The sequence below is a fragment of the Lissotriton helveticus genome, chromosome 9 (genome assembly GCF_964261635.1).
Source record: "Lissotriton helveticus chromosome 9, aLisHel1.1, whole genome shotgun sequence".
Classification (NCBI taxonomy): Eukaryota; Metazoa; Chordata; class Amphibia; order Caudata; family Salamandridae; genus Lissotriton; species Lissotriton helveticus.
This window is the reverse complement of record NC_136070.1, coordinates 1,069,069,396-1,069,085,624: the sequence shown is the minus strand read 5'-3', so window position 1 is coordinate 1,069,085,624 and position 16,229 is coordinate 1,069,069,396. Positions and strand designations below refer to the sequence as shown.

At 44.9% G+C, this 16,229-nt stretch overlaps 1 pseudogene; it reads right to left on the bottom strand.

The window, feature by feature from the left end:
* Positions 1 to 451: 451 nt before the first annotated feature.
* Positions 452 to 2,876, bottom strand: LOC144783367 (uncharacterized; annotated as a pseudogene).
* Positions 2,877 to 16,229: the final 13,353 nt, after the last annotated feature.

Here is a 16,229-nt window from a genome sequence, read left to right as displayed (position 1 = left end):
GGACTATTAAAGCACATTTTGGAATATAATGCATAATAACGTTAGCAAACCTATAGAAAAACACGTCTTCACACTATACATGCATCTTATGCAAAATTGTCCCTTGACATTTTATTGCTCTGTCTAGTACCTACTTACTTATGCCTACTACCCCTCCTGGGTATTAGCTATCAACCAGGACTCTCCAGCCAACTCTGTCCTGGGCTTTGCTTTCAATCCGATTCCAGGTGTAACCCCATCTCCTTGTAGTCAGCCTTGAGGACTCGGCTCCAGGTGTTTCTAAGCCTTCCTCTCTTTCCTTTCCCTTGAAGGTTCCAGGTCAGGACTTGCCTGGTGGTGTTTGATGCAGGCTTGCAGAAGGTGTGACCTATCCAGCATCATTTCATGAGCAGAGAGTTGGAAAGTCTGCTGCCATAGATCATTGTTGCTGATGGTGTTTGGCCAGCAGATTTTACTTTGGTTTTAAAAAGCCTGATCTTGGTTTGCAGTGTTTGGAGCGCCAGATCATCTTTAGCTGGATGAAGGCTGCCCTTACTTTACAGATTCTTGCCTTAACGTCGACATCTGCCCTGCCCTGCCCTGCTTGTCTATGACACTGAACAGGTAGGTGAAGGCCTCAACCTCTTCCAGTGAATCGGTGGCAAGAGTGACTGCTGTTGTGCAGACCATGTTAGCCTTCAGGATCTTGGTTTTTCTGCTGTGGATGTTGAAGCCAAGTTGTGCTTCTCTTGCATATGCAAATGGGTATGGCAGAGTAGGGCCAAGTCATCAAGCTGTGTCCAAGGTATCCACTGGATCCGATTTCTTCTCCTTGCTGTGGATGTCTTTATGATCCAGTCTATGGCAGCAGGAAGAGAAAAGGAGAGAGATAACAACCCTGGTGTACTCTGGTCCTCACTTCAAAGTTGTCCTACAAGGACTTATTTGCAGGTCATTCCTTCCTAGGTGTTCCTGATGATTCTTACAAGTTTATCCGGCACACCGTAGTTGCAGAGCAGTTTCCAAAGGGTCTTTCTGTCCACGCTGTCTTATATCTTCCCATAGTCGATGAATGTGACATAGAGTGGGCAGTTTCATTCCATTGACTGCTCAATTTTGATGTGCAATTTTGCAGTCTGGTCTGTGCAGGATCTATCTTTGCAGAAGCCAGCTTGCTGGTCTCGAAACTGAGCGCCGTCTTGTTCCTTCTGTCGGTTCAGGATGTCTCTGTTGAACACTTTGCCTAGGGTTGGTAGAAGAGTTATCCCCCTGTAGTTTGCTATGTTACTCAGGCCACCTTCCTTAGGGATCTTGATGAGATATTCCCTCTCTCCAGGCTTTTGGTACCTTTTCCTCTTCCCAGACCCTTCCAGACATAGGGTAGAGCATACCTAATGATGTTTCAATGTCTACCTTCAATGACTCTGCAGGAATGTGGTCAGGTCCTGCTGCCTTCACATTTCTCATATGTTTGATGGCTTGCCATATTACTTCATTGGCTAGTCTGCTTCAGTCAACAAATCCTTTTCAGCTGACTGTATGTCTGGTGGAGACTGTGGCACTAGCTGATTCAGCAGTTCTTCAAAGTGCTTCACCCATCTTCGTTGTTGGCCTTTGTTACCAATGATTGTCTTCCCAGCTTTGTCTTTAACAGGTCTTTCCGGCAGGCAGCTTCTACCAGAGAGTTTCCTTGATATGTTGTAGAGTTCTTTCAAGTTTTCATGACTTGCTGCTTCTTGGGCATCTTTGGCAAGGCCATCAATGAATCTTCGCTTGTCTGCTCTCAAGCTTCTGTTTGCTTCCTTGCTGGTTTTGTTGTATTTGCTTTGAGCTTTCACGTTTTCTGCTCTTGTTCGGCTTGTTTTGACTGCAGCTACCTTTTCATTTCTCACCTGGATTTTGCATAGAGTTTCGGTGGAGATCCGTTCTTTATGCTGGGGTTTCTTGGGACCCAGTATCTCCTGGCAGGTTGATGTCACTGTTTCGTTGATCTTCTTCCACTGACTTTCTACTGGGTCTCTGTCATCCTCTAGTTCTTGCAGGACTTAAAACTGGTTATTGAGGGTGACTGAGTATTCCCTCCGTTTCTGTGCATCTTTGAGGAGGATGGTGTTGGTTTGTGGGTTACATCCATGCTTTCTTCAGCTTTAGGTTTAGCCTGGCTACTACAAGGTAATGGCAAAGCAGACATGGTCAGTCTGATACTCTTTTAAATGGTCTGGTGACACCCACTTTGCCCTGTGTATTCTTTTGTATGGGAATACACTACCTCCCATCCCCAGACTATTTAGGACACAGAGATCTGCAAGCCTTTCACCATTCTCATTCATGTCGCCAAGGCCATGGTTGCCCAGGATTTCTTCATGACCCATGTTGTCGTTTCCAGTCTTGGTATTGTGGTCCCCCATCAGTATGGTGATGTCTCTCTCAAGGCATTTCTCCAGGATGGACTGAAGTTTGTTGTAAAACTGTTCTTTTTCCTCTTTGCTGTCATATGTAAGTGCATAGCACAGTATAACGTTTGTGTTGATCCTCTTTCTTTTTCTCTGTGCGGAAGGTCGCTGTGATGATTCCATCCAATCAGAGCTCAATTGGCTGCTGGCATTAGCATCAGTGCTACCACCTGAGTGTGTGGGGATTTCTCTTCTTCATGTCCAGAATACAGTAGCATTCCTTCTGGATCCAGTCTTTTCTGTCCAGACTGTGTCCATCTGGTCTCGCTGATGCCAAGCAGGACAAGGTTGTTTTTTTTTCTCCTCAGCTGCCACTTGGGCTGTCTTGCCTGTCTTGTACATGGTCCTCACATTCCATGTGCTGATGGTGATGGTCTTGGTCGAAAGCAGGTGGATCAGCTTTGTGGCTACCAGGGATCTTTGGATTTCACCACAAGGTGTCATAGCTCTAGGTGAAGAAGATTCCTCTCTCCCCAAGTTCAGGATGTCTTTTGGTTGACGTTTCTGTAGCTAGGATTTTTTTGAGTGGTGGGATAGCTAAACCCATGCATAACCCTCCTCCATTTGCAGCTGGACTTGGGACTGGTCATGGCGAAGTTTCTGACTAGTATGCAAATAAGATAAAAGAGCTACAGTATGGAAAAGTAAGACCACAAAAAGGCACAAGTCCATCAAAAAGTTCTTTAAAACTTTTTAAAATAGTTCATGGGAATGAGCACCCTAATTGAAGAAGTGCCTATGGATTGTGCCTAGTCAGTGGTTCCTGGGGCTTCATACATTTTATTTTTTGTTGAAAAGTTAGTACACTTACTCATATGTTTAAAACAGCAACTCTACAAGAAACGTTCAAGTGTAGATTTCAGTGTCATTGTTCGTGGAATAGTTGTCATCACAAAGGCCCTGACCAGGTGTCTTTGGGCCCAGAATTTCCAGGTTCGTCTCACATCTGGGCATCACTTTACTGCTTGCTGCTTTTACTTTGGCAAATTCATTTTTCGAGAAATAGCAGCAGTATCATGAATCATACCACTAATGAGTAATAACAAAGCCAGAATAGAACATTTTGTACTTAAAAAATGTAAAAGCTCTTGACACAGGAAGTAGTGAAAATCTTTCAGTAACCCTGTCCTGGCTGATTTGTTTCAATAACTTTTATTGGGGTTTGACATAAATAAAATAAAAAAATTCAGACAGGCATTCCTGTCTTAAACATATAACCCTAATGACTCCCCCCAACAACCAACCTCCAAAAAACTCTGTTGTCCCTCTCCCATCTCCTGCAGTGACAGCTTATAGTACCTGAGTCCAGGCGGACCTCCCCACTCTATCCCTGCTTCATAATATGCCTATGGATTTCGCTGTCTAAAGGTCCCAAAGCGTGTAGTCTTTTTGGACAGTAGAGGACTCTATTATGATTGTTCAGGTTTTGTAGCACTGGATTCCACATTTAAATCTAAACGCTTACAGCTTGAATACCAGTGCCACTTTTTCATGTGCCATATACTTTGGAGCCACAGTTTCATTGTTGATGCCATTGGGTTCCACCATTGTGTCAGTATTGACTGTTAGGCCGTGCGGAACGGATGAGATATGTGCTCACCTACTATAAAGTGTAGTGGATATGTAGACACGGTCGAAGTGCCTTTGATTGTAGATGTTGGATCGTTGGTCCCCTTCCCCCCCAAATGCACAATATGCTATGTAATACATCCTTTAACATTCTTTTGAGATTCAGACATTCTGAGAGTAAGTGCAGTATTGTGCCTTCCTCCTCACACTGCCTCCAGCAACATATTGGCCATGTCTTATCCGTGGTGTAATAGCAGGTGTGTAGTGTCATCTGTAGACTATTTTGTATAGGGTTTCTTGCCCTAGGGCACAGTGAGCGGAGAAGGCCATAGTCGGACATATAAGCTTCCAGGCAAGAGCAATATGTGAATGTGATGATGTAATTGGATGCCTCTGGAATTGTGAAGCTGTTCTAGTCTCCTTTTGTTCAGAAAGGAATTGCTAATGTTCAGGTGCTGGTCAGCATTGTTGTTTGTGTCCAGTTCCCACTTTTCCCTGCACATGGGTCTTTGTGCTTGGTCCGAGCACCACAAATGATGATAATGGCAAAGAGCCTTAAAAGGACCCCAGAGCGACTTACCTGAATCTATGTACCATCAGCCTAGACTCAGTTGGTATGGTTTCAGACATCTCCAGGTATATACTTTCTAGAATGCCTTTCCTTTTCTTTTGAGGTCCAAAATGTATTTGCTGAAGATCCAGACTGGTCTTCTACTTTCTACTCAATCAACGGCCTGGCCACATCAGGCTAGACATAAAAGATCCAACCATAATCTAGTGCCAGCTCTAATCCATGAGATGGATTCCTCATACTTGAAAGAGAGCGGGTAATAGACAGTATAGGGAGGCCCCACCATCATTTCCGCTGTCCCTCCGACTAGGCTATGAACCATCCTCTCCCTGGTTCATGGCAATGGGTTCTGTCCATATTGTGTATGTGATAGTCTTCATTAATGACCAATAGGAAACATCTTTTGCAATCTACATTGTCATGTTTTGCAATGAGCATTCTATGAGTGCCACTCTACCTAATGATTTTGCTGGCATCTTGGGTATTTATAGGACGTTCCTTTAGATTTACTCTTGGTTTGGTTCATGACAAGCCAGACTTTCATCGGACTACTTCTTAAAAAATTACCTTTACATTGAGGCAATGCAGTAAATTCCACAACCCATTAATTGATATTAGGAGTTACAGAACTCTTCCACATCCTCAATTTACATTCATTAGCAACCACCAGGCCTTATGAAAGCCAACTACTTTCTTGTGAAGACAAGCCCAAGGTACTCCAAAATGCAGCAGTTAAATGCGGATAGGATTCAAAAGTCTAGGCAAGTACCAAATTCAATCTCTAATACTTCATACCAAAAATACAACAATTCAACAGCTCAGGTCATCTGCGTCAAGAAACCTTAACAGACCTATAAGTTCAACAACTATAAGGCCCTCATTATAAATATGAAGGAGCAATATCCCCAGCGGGAATACAGCTCTGCTAGACTACAAGTTATCTGGTGTTTCTGAACCTGGAATTGCTGGATCTAGAAACACCAGATCTGGTTTTACCAGGTGCAAATCCATAGTCAGTAAAACCACAGAGAAGGGGGATGGTGGCTGTAGACACAAGATAGCCTCTTCCTAATCCTCTGCTGCACTGCACAATAAGCCAACGTTTCTGAAGTGAAAATGCTGCAGAAATAACAGACAACTATACAAGGTTCACCTACTCAAGAAACAACTCTTTGATATTAATCCTTTCATCAATACTTGTGCCCTCGAAAATATTGTCCTGAGCAATAAAAAAATTCTAGAGCAAAAACCTACTAGAAACATAAACCAGAAATCATCAAATCACCCTAAAAAGTTTTTTTAGTCAAGGGAAAAAACACAGTTGTATCCTTACATTGTCTTCCAGACTAAAGATATCAACTTCTCACCATACATTTCCCTAATCCATCTTCTCCAGAAAAACCCGGTTTGAGATGTATGAAGTAGCAATTTAATGACCCTGTTAAGTTGATTAACAGTCTTATTTGACTGCATCAGGCATTTTCTTTTTATAAGAGGTATTGAACACTGAGAACAAATTAGGAGTTCAAATTCAAAAGCCTTCACGAAGATACACGTGAAGCTATATAATCCTGTTGGTTCACTGCTTGTAAACTCACAACAGCCAGTATTTACTTCATTACATTAATATGGAAAATATTAAGTGTATCACATTCCTCAAAAGAGGAAATATATCCTCTGAATAATATTTATATAATAATGAGAAAATGTGTTATTGATATATCACACTTAGAGGTGGTTACATTTTTGAGCAGTGTAAAGTAGATTTCTATCCTGTCTAAACATTTTCCCAATAATTTCCCTACCTATCCCCCTGCTCCCAATGACCTTCCTTTGAAAGAAAGGACTGCTCTTTCTGCCTGAAACCCCAAAACAAGTTCAATTCTTCTTTTGCCTTGCCGAGTTTTAACTAAGTTTTTCAATTTTCAATTCTGTAAATTCCTGCTCATATGTCTTGGGAGTAGATTCCACCTTAAATAACCCTGCCTTCCATTGCTTATTATTAAAGCAATCAAAGCTTAGTAGATTATGTCACAGCTTCTGAAGAGTAACCAAGATCATTTGCTGAGGAATCAACCCTGAATTACTCTACATAAGCCAGAGAATTAGTTGATGCAATTATAAAGGAATCTTCCTTATGCAGAAAGGGACAAAGAATCCTTTTACTGAATGAATTCCAAGCATATGACCTAAGATTACAGATAAATGCTAGAGTATTTTCATGTAAAACCTTAAACAGACCTTTTCATCTTTTCTTCTGGACTAAAGATGTTCAAAAACATAACACGGCCACACACATAGAAAATGTGTTTCTGAGACATTTCAGAGATATAAGGAATGATTCTGCTTCTCCTTTTAAATACTTTGATATCAAGCTGCTTATGTTTTAATATCTGGGGCTGAAATATGGTGCTCCCGGAAGACAAAATATATTGATTTGACTGAAAAAGAGTTGTGATATGGCCTTGCCCAGTTTACACATGTACATTTACTTCTGGAAAACATCTGTGGTATTACAAGATTACTGCATATTAGTTATGACATCATGTGTATTACATATTCATTTGTGTTTGATTGATTCCTATTAGGAGCAGTAATCCAGGTTCACATGAAGTGAAACTAATAGTCGTTTACATATGTGCTGAAATCTGTGCAGAAGGCAGGGCCTTGTGCAGTAACAAGAGCTTACCAGAGGCTTCACGCATTCAAAGGAGGAAGGAGTGCTCCACATGCAATTTATTGTTGGATTCTCTGCACAACTCATGGTTTGGTGTCCTTGCCACCTAGATTATTCTGGCACCTCCATGCTGGCAGTCACCTGGAGGTGTAAACATATGCACAGTATTAAGCATACTAGTCTATTGCTATTATATCCGGCATGGGGACCCTTATTTTCTAATATTGGCCTAGAGCAGTGACGCATGCCTTCCTGCTGCACTGCCCTAGGTCAAAAGAAAAGTGCTGGAATGCACCGTACCTATGAGATTCGGAGCATTCCTGGCCTCTTCTACTGGGCTGGTGAACAAATGGATGCCAAGTGCCAACACAGGCACCCTTGTGGTGTCTGCATTGAAATCAGGTCGTTTTTGTGGAGGAAGGGACACCTTCCTTCACAAAAACAACCTTTACACCAACCCTGTGGAGGCATAGGCTTTTGATGCATTTCCAGGTTTACAGCATGTTGTAAATCTGGGAATGCGTCAAATGCCAAGGGTGTTACATGGGAACACCCACCGTAACACCCATGGCACGCCTCCCCATAACAATGTGAGGCAACGCAGCGACTTGCGCTGTATTAACTCATACCATATCTTCAAGGCTATGAAAAGACAAGCAGTGTAGCTTTAAGTATTTATAATAACAAGAGCAACCCATACGTCCTTGTGAGCTGGGTAAGTACATGAGTACAAAAAACAATGTTCACAAGGAACTCATTTTAAATATCAATAACAATTTTAGCAATTTAAATAATTGCAATGCTAAATTGCACGAAAAAAATATGATGAATGACTCTTCTATGGGTCCACCTGTCAATCAGACAGCTCATACAAATATTTCCAGACAAGCTCACAAAAAACTTTTCAGTTACTTGTACCTAACTTCAGCCGAAGTAGGCACATTTATTTTACACAACAGAGTAAACACAATTTACTGATTATTCTAATATTTTTTCACATAAAAACTGATTTTGTGACCCCAAGTGTAGTGACCATAACCATATTTACAGTGAACATTAAGTGACATATTCAAACATAAAACGGTTATCAGTAGGTTTCCAAAAAGTTTTTTGTGAGCTTGTCTAGAAATATTTTTATGAGCTGTCTGATTGACACGTGGACCCATAGAAGGGTCATTCATCATATTTTTTTCGTGCAATTTAGCATTGCAATTATTTAAACTGCTAAAATTGTTATTGATATTTAAAATGAGTTCCTTGTGAACAATGTTTTTTGTACTCGTGTAGCTTTAAGTGGCTTCATAGATATGGCTCTGCAGTTTGCGCCACCGGAGCGTTAAAGGTAATGTTCCGGCGGCGCACGGGACACGTAAAATAGCCCTGTTGTTTTTAAACCACATTTGTACTTCTATGTTATGCCAAGATGTGCCATATTCTTCACCCCTTGCTACTATTTTTGTCCCTGAATGTTTTTTTTCTCTAGCAGCTGTAACGTTTCCTGAATTCTACTTGCGGATATATGACTGAATCTTTTCTGCTTTCTAATGTCAAGTCAGTTTGGAAACTTGCTGATCATTTTAGTGTTTATCATCATCTTCTGCCAAGAGCTAAAAGATTGCCCAGGTCATTACTTCCCTGTTAGTTTTTTCCTCCTTAGTCCCTCCTAAGGACACCATCCACATATACTATTCTGTACTGCGTGACACCATAGGAGGGTACAAAAGGGGGTGGTGATGGACGGAGCATCTGAACCAATGAAACAGTCACACCCAGTCAAAAGATCTGGGTTTAATCCATCATCGTTCTTTAGCCCACTCTGCCACCCCAGTTCAGACATGGCCATATGCAAATCAGTCTGACCCTGTGCCTCATGGGAACAGTCCAGCCCGAACTGCCAAGCCATGCCTTCCCTGGATCGGAAACAAGCTTCCGAGGACCGGTTTCTGGCATTTCAGCCGTCTTCAGCCCGGCTTGCTTGAATCCAGTGGCAAAGTTAGCAAGGGACTCACGTCTGAGCATACCCTGCCACACTTATGGCGGCCAAAAGCGGTACAAAAGGGGGTGGTGACAGACGGAGCATCTGAACCAATGAAACACAACCATAGGAGGGTGGCACCATAGCTACTGAGAAGAATGATCCTTTCCTCTGACAATCATGAAGAGGACTCAACAGACGAACTTTTTAACACCAACACCTTGACATAGACATAAACAATGGTTTGTAGCAGGAAAGTCTAGGACTGAGAATAAGGTGTAGTGCCAGGGCTGAAAATACAGTGCCATGCCACCACTGAAAACATGCTTCTGTTCAGGGTGAAAAACATGGGGCCTGATTCAGAATTTGAAGTATGTACTGTACCTCATCAGGGCGACGCAATAAAACACTTCACCACTTTTACAGAATACCTGTCCTCCAAAATTACAGTTGGCCATCGGGACACTGACAGGAACTGCCGGAGTTAAAAATTTATGCAAAACGAAGCACTTCCCTCGCGCTCCTTACAGTCGCACTGCAAAAAAATGGGGGACTTGTCCCACGACCTATTGAATTTATCCCGGTACTCCAAGTAAGCCATTGATACCATTGTTAAATCTAATTATTTTCACTGAAATATCTTTCTTCATATCATCACTCCGGAGACAGTGTGATTATACCTGCACTTTTATTAAACTTTTCAATTACCGACTGCATGCCTGTTTGGGCTTTGTGCAACGGCACGTTTTTCCAGGTAAATCAATTATGAAGTAAACACGCTGAGTTAAAAAGTTGACAGGCGGCTCTGTCAAACTGCCCATTAAAATGTTTACAAGTTTTTCTTTCTTCAAAATCGAAATCCCAAAGGGGGTATTTCATTTTGAAAAAACAAAGACTAATGACCCCCCACTCTGTGGAAAATCTTCCCATAATGTAATGGTAATTTAAGCATTTTTACTGACCCTCACCGCCATATTTTTCACAGCAGTAAGGGGAAGTTAAAACTGACCATTCAGCTGCCCACTATATATTGGGCAGGCGGTTGAATGGTCAAATCTCCAATAGCCCTTACTCTGTTGGGCCATCGGAGGAGTATGGCAGTGAAGGAGAGGGAGTAGTCTGCATTCCCGGCGTTCTTTAGGTCCACGGGCCTGTAAATGACTGAGTAACCTCTCTACCAAACTCTAAATCATCTACTTAGTGTCTTGCCAGGACTGTAAGCTTAGAGTCTTCCTGATGAAATTAAGTGATCTACTCACCCTGCACAAAAAGTCTTTACAGGAGTTGAACTTTTCTTCAATAAATGTCACTACATGCCTATAAGAATGGGGTAAGGAAGGTGTGGCTGGATGGTGGTTGCGTGTTGCAATGTAAAACATTTTTTCTGTCCTCATACTGAGTATGGTTGTGTGGGTAACATTTTTTGCCTTTGTTTTAAAAGGATTCATAAAGGGGGGTGGTGATGGACAGAGTATCTGAATTAGGCAGAACACTCCTACCCAGTCAAAAGATCAGGGCTTGATCCATCACCGTTTTTTAGCTCACTGCACCATCCCAGTTCAGAACCTGGCTACATGCAAATTAGTCTGTCCGTGGCCCAGTGCATCATGGGAACAGGGCAGACCAAACTACCAAGCCAATTCTTTACTGGAAAGGAAACAAGCTTCCGGGGACCGGTTTCTGGCATTACAGCCGTCTTCGGCCCGGCTTGCTTGAATCCTGATGGTGCAGTGAGCAAGGGACTCACATCTGAGCATACCCTTCCACGCTTGTGGTGGCCAAAACGATTCATAAAGGGGGGTGGTGATGGACAGAGTATCTGAATTAAGCAGAACACTCCTACCCAGTCAAAAGATCAGGGCTTGATCCATCACCGTTTTTTAGCTCACTGCACCATCCCAGTTCAGAACCTGGCTACATGCAAATTAGTCTGTCCCTGGCCCAGTGCATCATGGGAACAGGGCAGACCAAACTACCAAGCCAATTCTTTACTGGAAAGGAAACAAGCTTCCGGGGACCGGTTTCTGGCATTACAGCCGTCTTCGGCCCGGCTTGCTTGAATCCTGATGGTGCAGTGAGCAGGGGACTCACATCTGAGCATACCCTTCCACGCTTGTGGTGGCCAAAACGATTCATAAAGGGGGGTGGTGATGGACAGAGTATCTGAATTAAGCAGAACACTCCTACCCAGTCAAAAGATCAGGGCTTGATCCATCACCGTTTTTTAGCTCACTGCACCATCCCAGTTCAGAACCTGGCTACATGCAAATTAGTCTGTCCCTGGCCCAGTGCATCATGGGAACAGGGCAGACCAAACTACCAAGCCAATTCTTTACTGGAAAGGAAACAAGATTCCGGGGACCGGTTTCTGGCATTACAGCCGTCTTCGGCCCGGCTTGCTTGAATCCTGATGGTGCAGTGAGCAAGGGACTCACATCTGAGCAAACCCTTCCACGCTTGTGGTGGCCAAAACAATTCATAAAGGGGGGTGGTGATGGACAGAGTATCTGAATTAAGCAGAACACTCCTACCCAGTCAAAAGATCAGGGCTTGATCCATCACCGTTTTTTAGCTCACTGCACCATCCCAGTTCAGAACCTGGCTACATGCAAATTAGTCTGTCCCTGGCCCAGTGCATCATGGGAACAGGGCAGACCAAACTACCAAGCCAATTCTTTACTGGAAAGGAAACAAGCTTCCGGGGACCGGTTTCTGGCATTACATCCGTCTTCGGCCCGGCTTGCTTGAATCCTGATGGTGCAGTGAGCAAGGGACTCACATCTGAGCATACCCTTCCACGCTTGTGGTGGCCAAAACGATTCATAAAGGGGGGTGGTGATGGACAGAGTATCTGAATTAAGCAGAACACTCCTACCCAGTCAAAAGATCAGGGCTTGATCCATCACCGTTTTTTAGCTCACTGCACCATCCCAGTTCAGAACCTGGCTACATGCAAATTAGTCTGTCCCTGGCCCAGTGCATCATGGGAACAGGGCAGACCAAACTACCAAGCCAATTCTTTACTGGAAAGGAAACAAGCTTCCGGGGACCGGTTTCTGGCATTACAGCCGTCTTCGGCCCGGCTTGCTTGAATCCTGATGGTGCAGTGAGCAAGGGACTCACATCTGAGCATACCCTTCCACGCTTGTGGTGGCCAAAACGATTCATAAAGGGGGGTGGTGATGGACAGAGTATCTGAATTAAGCAGAACACTCCTACCCAGTCAAAAGATCAGGGCTTGATCCATCACCGTTTTTTAGCTCACTGCACCATCCCAGTTCAGAACCTGGCTACATGCAAATTAGTCTGTCCCTGGCCCAGTGCATCATGGGAACAGGGCAGACCAAACTACCAAGCCAATTCTTTACTGGAAAGGAAACAAGCTTCCGGGGACCGGTTTCTGGCATTACAGCCGTCTTCGGCCCGGCTTGCTTGAATCCTGATGGTGCAGTGAGCAAGGGACTCACATCTGAGCATACCCTTCCACGCTTGTGGTGGCCAAAACGATTCATAAAGGGGGGTGGTGATGGACAGAGTATCTGAATTAAGCAGAACACTCCTACCCAGTCAAAAGATCAGGGCTTGATCCATCACCGTTTTTTAGCTCACTGCACCATCCCAGTTCAGAACCTGGCTACATGCAAATGAGTCTGTCCCTGGCCCAGTGCATCATGGGAACAGGGCAGACCAAACTACCAAGCCAATTCTTTACTGGAAAGGAAACAAGCTTCCGGGGACCGGTTTCTGGCATTACAGCCGTCTTCGGCCCGGCTTACTTGAGTCCTGATGGTGCAGTGAGCAAGGGACTCACATCTGAGCATACCCTTCCACGCTTGTGGTGGCCAAAACGATTCATAAAGGGGGGTGGTGATGGACAGAGTATCTGAATTAAGCAGAACACTCCTACCCAGTCAAAAGATCAGGGCTTGATCCATCACCGTTTTTTAGCTCACTGCACCATCCCAGTTCAGAACCTGGCTACATGCAAATTTATCTGTCCCTGGCCCAGTGCATCATGGGAACAGGGCAGACCAAACTACCAAGCCAATTCTTTACTGGAAAGGAAACAAGCTTCCGGGGACCGGTTTCTGGCATTACAGCCGTCTTCGGCCCGGCTTGCTTGAATCCTGATGGTGCAGTGAGCAAGGGACTCACATCTGAGCATACCCTTCCACGCTTGTGGTGGCCAAAACGATTCATAAAGGGGGGTGGTGATGGACAGAGTATCTGAATTAAGCAGAACACTCCTACCCAGTCAAAAGATCAGGGCTTGATCCATCACCTTTTTTTAGCTCACTGCACCATCCCAGTTCAGAACCTGGCTACATGCAAATGTATCTGTCCCTGGCCCAGTGCATCATGGGAACAGGGCAGACCAAACTACCAAGCCAATTCTTTACTGGAAAGGAAACAAGCTTCCGGGGACCGGTTTCTGGCATTACAGCCGTCTTCGGACCGGCTTGCTTGAATCCTGATGGTGCAGTGAGCAAGGGACTCACATCTGAGCATACCCTTCCACGCTTGTGGTGGCCAAAACGATTCATAAAGGGGGGTGGTGATGGACAGAGTATCTGAATTAAGCAGAACACTCCTACCCAGTCAAAAGATCAGGGCTTGATCCATCACCGTTTTTTAGCTCACTGCACCATCCCAGTTCAGAACCTGGCTACATGCAAATTAGTCTGTCCCTGGCCCAGTGCATCATGGGAACAGGGCAGACCAAACTACCAAGCCAATTCTTTCCTGGAAAGGAAACAAGCTTCCGGGGACCGGTTTCTTGCATTACAGCCGTCTTCGGCCCGGCTTGCTTGAATCCTGATGGTGCAGTGAGCAAGGGACTCTCATCTGAGCATACCCTTCCACGCTTGTGGTGGCCAAAACGATTCATAAAGGGGGGTGGTGATGGACAGAGTATCTGAATTAAGCAGAACACTCCTACCCAGTCAAAAGATCAGGGCTTGATCCATCACCGTTTTTTAGCTCACTGCACCATCCCAGTTCAGAACCTGGCTACATGCAAATTAGTCTGTCCCTGGCCCAGTGCATCATGGGAACAGGGCAGACCAGACTACCAAGCCAATTCTTTACTGGAAAGGAAACAAGCTTCCGGGGACCGGTTTCTGGCATTACAGCCGTCTTCGGCCCGGCTTGCTTGAATCCTGATGGTGTAGTGAGCAAGGGACTCACATCTGAGCATACCCTTCCACGCTTGTGGTGGCCAAAACGATTCGTAAAGGGGGGTGGTGATGGACAGAATATCTGAATTAAGCAGAACACTCCTACCCAGTCAAAAGATCAGTGCTTGATCCATCACCGTTTTTTAGCTCACTGCACCATCCCAGTTCAGAACCTGCTACATGCAAATTAGTCTGTCCCTGGCCCAGTGCATCATGGGAACAGGGCAGACCAAACTACCAAGCCAATTCTTTACTGGAAAGGAAACAAGCTTCCGGGGACCGGTTTCTGGCATTACAGCCGTCTTCGGCCCGGCTTGCTTGAATCCTGATGGTGCAGTGAGCAAGGGACTCACATCTGAGCATACCCTTCCACGCTTGTGGTGGCCAAAACGATTCATAAAGGGGGGTGGTGATGGACAGAGTATCTGAATTAAGCAGAACACTCCTACCCAGTCAAAAGATCAGGGCTTGATCCATCACCGTTTTTTAGCTCACTGCACCATCCCAGTTCAGAACCTGGCTATATGCAAATTAGTCTGTCCCTGGCCCAGTGCATCTTGGGAACAGGGCAGACCAAACTACCAAGCCAATTCTTTACTGGAAAGGAAACAAGCTTCCGGGGACCGGTTTCTGGCATTACAGCCGTCTTCGGCCCGGCTTGCTTGAATCCTGATGGTGCAGTGAGCAAGGGACTCACATCTGAGCATACCCTTCCACGCTTGTGGTGGCCAAAACGATTCATAAAGGGGGGTGGTGATGGACAGAGTATCTGAATTAAGCAGAACACTCCTACCCAGTCAAAAGATCAGGGCTTGATCCATCACCGTTTTTTAGCTCACTGCACCATCCCAGTTCAGAACCTGGATACATGCAAATTAGTCTGTCCCTGGCCCAGTGCATCATGGGAACAGGGCAGACCAAACTACCAAGCCAATTCTTTACTGGAAAGGAAACAAGCTTCCGGGGACCGGTTTCTGGCATTACAGCCATCTTCGGCCCGGCTTGCTTGAATCCTGATGGTGCAGTGAGCAAGGGACTCTCATCTGAGCATACCCTTCCACGCTTGTGGTGGCCAAAACGATTCATAAAGGGGGGTGGTGATGGACAGAGTATCTGAATTAAGCAGAACACTCCTACCCAGTCAAAAGATCAGGGCTTGATCCATCACCGTTTTTTAGCTCACTGCACCATCCCAGTTCAGAACCTGGCTACATGCAAATTAGTCTGTCCCTGGCCCAGTGCATCATGGGAACAGGGCAGACCAAACTACCAAGCCAATTCTTTACTGGAAAGGAAACAAGCTTCCGGGGACCGGTTTCTGGCATTACAGCCGTCTTCGGCCCGGCTTGCTTGAATCCTGATGGTGTAGTGAGCAAGGGACTCACATCTGAGCATACCCTTCCACGCTTGTGGTGGCCAAAACGATTCATAAAGGGGGGTGGTGATGGAGAGAGTATCTGAATTAAGCAGAACACTCCTACCCAGTCAAAAGATCAGGGCTTGATCCATCACCGTTTTTTAGCTCACTGCACCATCCCAGTTCAGAACCTGGCTATATGCAAATTAGTCTGTCCCTGGCCCAGTGCATCTTGGGAACAGGGCAGACCAAACTACCAAGCCAATTCTTTACTGGAAAGGAAACAAGCTTCCGGGGACCGGTTTCTGGCATTACAGCCGTCTTCGGCCCGGCTTGCTTGAATCCTGATGGTGCAGTGAGCAAGGGACTCACATCTGAGCATACCCTTCCACGCTTGTGGTGGCCAAAACGATTCATAAAGGGGGGTGGTGATGGACAGAGTATCTGAATTAAGCAGAACACTCCTACCCA